General features: G+C 38.9%; 1 pseudogene; it reads left to right on the top strand.

Moving 5' to 3' along the window:
• The first annotated feature begins 1,459 nt into the window (after nucleotides 1–1,459).
• On the top strand, nucleotides 1,460–2,001 carry LOC144240942 (aminoacyl tRNA synthase complex-interacting multifunctional protein 1 pseudogene; annotated as a pseudogene).
• Nucleotides 2,002–4,821: the final 2,820 nt, after the last annotated feature.

The following is a 4,821-nucleotide window of genomic DNA, read 5'->3' on the forward strand; positions in this document are numbered from 1 at the left end:
TCTATGCTGACAGCAGGGAGCCTGCTTGGGATACTCTCTCTCCCCCTCTCTCTGCCCCTCTTCCACTCGTGCTCACGCATGTGCACTTTCTCTGTCTCTCAAAAAATAAACTTCAAAAAAATTTACAGCTTTCCCAGACTTGAGCCTCAGAATTCTGACTTTAAGTCTCCTTTTTCCATACCTGACTCCCCACCATCCTTCCTCCTCCATTTGTATCCTCCACTCCCAAAACAAAAGTAACTAAGAGATATGAAGAAGACTCACAATGAAGTCGAGATGAGTTGAGTTTATAGCATATTAACTGGAACTTTAAATGAAAGAGACACCTTTAATAACTAAGTCCATCTTCCCATAAAAGCAAAGTCTGACAGTGTTGATGAGAAAAAATGTCATCTTGTTCATGAGTGGTTTAGTATCTTACCTGTGTCTGAAACCTCTATGTGCTCAAGAAATAGATGGATTCTCTTTAAGGAAAGAAATGAGATGACAATTTAGATGGTGTCATTGACTGACCTCCAGGAGAGATCAAGAATTGATTACCAAACATCACTGGATAGGTACATAATGCATTGCCTGGAAAGAAAGAAAATCGAATAAAATATCCTAATAATGTCCTGGACTGGCCAAGAATGGAGAGGGGAAGGAAGCAGAGAGAGATACAGCTGACCTCATGTAAGAGTCTGTGTAGTCTTTTCAATTTTCATTAAACTGTTCAGAAGATAAGGACTATCAAGAGCTCTTTAAAAAATATTTTATTTCACACCTAATAAGAGCAGCTGCAGTTATAAGGAGACTAATTCAATACAATAAGACTGGTACTTCCTTTAAAAATCATTTTTGTCTAATTCCCATATGTTGCATTATTATCTTTAGTCTCATTAACAGCTTTGATTGCTTTGATTCTGGACTATTTTAATATCAGATTCTCAACTCTGTCATCAGGCTTCTAACATCCACTCAGGCCTTTTGTGACTTTCTTTGTAGTAAGATCTTGTTTTAAGTCTGGAATTTCATAAAAGCGCTCCAAGGGTCCATCGGGTATAGTAGGTAACTTGCTGAGCTATTCCAAATGGAAAATAGATCCCAAAGCACCAACATTTTTTTTCAGCTTTTAAATGTTTTTTTTTCCTAGAAAAAAGGAAAGAAAAGGGAGAAGTAAAGGAATGTGTGTGTGTGTGTGTGTGTGTGTGCGTGTGTGTGTACCTGCATGTGTGAATATTGAGGAAAAAAATGTAGACACGGGAAATCATTTTTCCATGTTTAGAATATGTGTTCATTACATATTGATTATTAACTCTACTGCTCCAAATTTCTAGAAAATATATAATAGCAAGTCTGCATAAAACTTTCCATAAATCATTATTACATCTGAGTCAGACTTGACTTTGGTCATCCAAAGATTTACAAGATGAACTGGGAAAGGTTACTGTTTCTAAGGATAAGAATATTAAAGGAGGCTCTCCACGTTCCTGTGTCCACCGATTTATGATTTTCTGCCGTTTCTTGGCAAAAATGGCAACTAATGGTGCTGTTCTGAAGAGACTGGAACAAAAGGGCACAGAAGCAGATCAAATTATTGAATATTTAAAACAGCAAGTTGCTCTTCTTAAGGAGAAAGCAATTTTGCAGGCAACTTTGAGAGAAGAGAAGAAACTTCGAGTTGAAAATGCTAAATTAAAGAAAGAAATTGAAGAATTGAAACAAGAGCTAATTCAGGCAGAAATTCAAAATGGAGTGAAACAGATACCGTTCCCATCTGGTACTCTACTGCAAGCTAATCCCACGGCTTCTGAAAAAGCAATACAGTCTATACCAATAACAACTGTATCTTCTGATGCCAAAGAACAGATAACAGGAGGAAAAGCAGGAGAAAAGATGAAAGAGAAAATTGAAATTAAAGAGAAAAAGGAGAAAAAACAGCAATCAGCCAGAAGTGCTGACTCTAAGCCAATAGATGTTTCTCGTCTGGATCTTCGAGTTGGTTGTATCNACTTAAGTTAGAAGTTACTAACTAGCATGAAGCATGTCATTAGCCATCAGAAGCTGAGTAGTTGTCACTCTTCGCCTGGTTGAGCCAGCCTATAACTCAGCCAGCCCTTTTAGGCTTCAGCCGCAGATTCCTGATCTATGAACTGGTGTTTTCAAACTGCTAGCTTGAATTTTTGACTTCCTCATATCCTCTCTGTCCTGAATAGTAGTAATTATGGTTTGACACCCTCCTCCCCACTCTCTTTGTTCTTGAAGTCCACAGGATGGTTTAGACCTTTAAAATCCAAATCAAATCAGTGATTTGTGCTGATGTTTGGGAATAAAAAACACTTAGATTCAGTGATTCTTCCAGTTCTATTAGAATGTGACAATTAAGAAACCAAAAGAACACATCAAGGTATTTTCACACAGAGCACAACATAAAACATCCAAAGTCCAGAAGCACCCAGAATGCTCTAGTGCCTATACCTCCTACACTGTATCAGTAAAAATTCTTCTTATTCACAGCCTCTACTAACTTTGTTTCTAACCATTTTCAATTTTTGCTTCGTTGTCCCTGAAGGAGGGTATGAATTTGGAAACACCAGAAATCAAGAAATAAAGTAAGGTGGAATTAGAGATGATTTTTATTTTATTTTTTTTAATGTTTTATTTATTTCTAGGAGAGAGAGAGACAGCATGAGCAGGGGAGGGTCAAAGAGAGAGGGAGTGACAGACTCTGAAACAGGCTCCAGGCTCCGAGCTGGCAGTCAGCACAGAGCCCGACGCGGGGCTCGAACCCACGAACCGCGAGATCATGACCTAAGCGAAAGTCGGACGCTTAACCGACTAAGCCACCCAGGCGCCCCGAGATGATTTTATTTCCTCTATTTTACTTTTCTGTTTCTTCAGATTCTCTCCAACCTACATCTATTACTTTTAAAACCAGAATAAGAATGAGAAACCAGAGAAAGAACATGATATTAACCAATATTCAAAAGTCAGGCTTCATCTTCATCTGGGCATATGGTTTGCATTTCAGAAATCCAAGAAGATGTTAAAAATCAAGCATTTCTTTCTAAAAACGGTGCTCAGAAAATAAGAACATCTAATTCTATGTGGGAAATATTGTACTTGGTAAGTTTGGTGTTTTTTATTTTTTTGTCTTTGAGTATTTTCAACTTCACATACAGCATTTTAATCTGCTTCACTTGATAAAGGACATTGACTCCAAAATCCTAATTCTTTTGTTTTAATATATTGCTCCTATATTATTGCCTGATATGTTCTCTGTCTGGCTATCTTTATTTGTCAGTTTTCTCCCTTCACTAGAATATTCCATCCATGAGGGCAGGGCAATGTCTGTTCCGCTCTCCACCATATTTCAGAAGCTTGAAATGGGACATAGCACAAAGCAGATGTTCAATGCATGCTGGAGGAAATGATCAAAGGAATGAATATATACCTACTTAGTGCTGGGACTTGAAGAGGCAAACTGCCAGACAGAAGGGCAAAATCTATTGACAGGTCCCCTACATATGGATCCTGATACATTAGATGAGTCACTGTTTATCGACTCTTCCTTAGTTGTGCAGACCAAAAACAAACCAAACAAAATAAAAAGATTTTTTGCCAATGTGTCAAAGTTAATGCAGCACAGATGAACATTGATCAAGTTCATGGGAGGCTGAAATATAGGCCAGAATGTAAAGTTATTCACTTACATGAGAACCACATGGAACTATTATGCTAAGCAACCATGGCTCGTGGGTTGTAAGCATCAACTACCTCTATTTTTGTCTTTCTCTCTTACTTTAGGTGTGAATTTCATGAGTCTGTTTGGTTATTCCCTTGTCCCTGGATGAAGACTCAAAAAGGCCAAACAACTTCCCTGGAAATGCCTACATAATAAATTAAAGTCCCACAGTCAGTTCAAGTGGAAAATCACAGTCTCAGTTCAGTAATGAAGATGTCCAATGCCGTATACTAACCAATACTCTAAGCCTTCCCACCCTCAGCCTCCACTCAACTACAGGCTTTTAAGCCTGAAGCCATAGGCATATTGGGTCAATTTTTCTCCTGTTCCTCTCCTTGAGTTGCTCTCCTTCTAGTAGCAGGTTTGACCCTTCAGTGTTGGAGGAGGAAGAGGGAGGAATATTCTTCCTGGAATGGCAGTGCAGCATTGTTTGGTGCCTGCTTGTTGCTTTTATTGATGGGGTAACAGAGTCCCACTTCACGGAAAGTGGAGTTAGGGAGAGAAGAAGTAGTTCTTCTGCACTCAGTTCCTTTAACAAAAGATATATACACAAGTGCCTCTCTTCTGCCTGTTCCTTAAGAATCCTTCCTCAGCACCTAGGTATCTGTGGGTTCAATTGTGTTTCTCCCCCAAAATGGTAAACGGAATCCCTAACCTCACGATGTCACCCTATCTGGAAACAGAGTTGTGCAGGTGTAATTACGTGAGTTAACATGAGGTCATATTGGAGTTTGGTGGACTCTTAATCCAACAATAATGGCATCCTTATAAGAAGAGAGAACTTTGGACACAGAGACACACAAGGAAAATGACTGCATGACAATGGAGGCAGAGAGTAGATTTATAGAAGAGGCAAAGAAGGATCTTTCCATACAGGCTTCAGAGGAAGCATGATCCTGCTGACACCTTGATTTCAGACTTCTGGCTTCCATAACTGTGAGAGAATAACTTTCTGTTGTTTTAAGCCATCCAGTTTGTAATATTTTCTTATGGCAAGCCCTAGGAAACTGATACAGCTTCCAGTGATCTATTTTCACTTTCTATTCATACCTCAAGGCAGCCCTTTTGGACTGAATATAAGACAAGCCCATACTGGC

This window comes from Crocuta crocuta, unplaced genomic scaffold (assembly GCF_008692635.1).
Source record: "Crocuta crocuta isolate KB4526 unplaced genomic scaffold, BGI_CrCroc_1.0 scaffold197, whole genome shotgun sequence".
NCBI classification, from domain to species: Eukaryota; Metazoa; Chordata; class Mammalia; order Carnivora; family Hyaenidae; genus Crocuta; species Crocuta crocuta.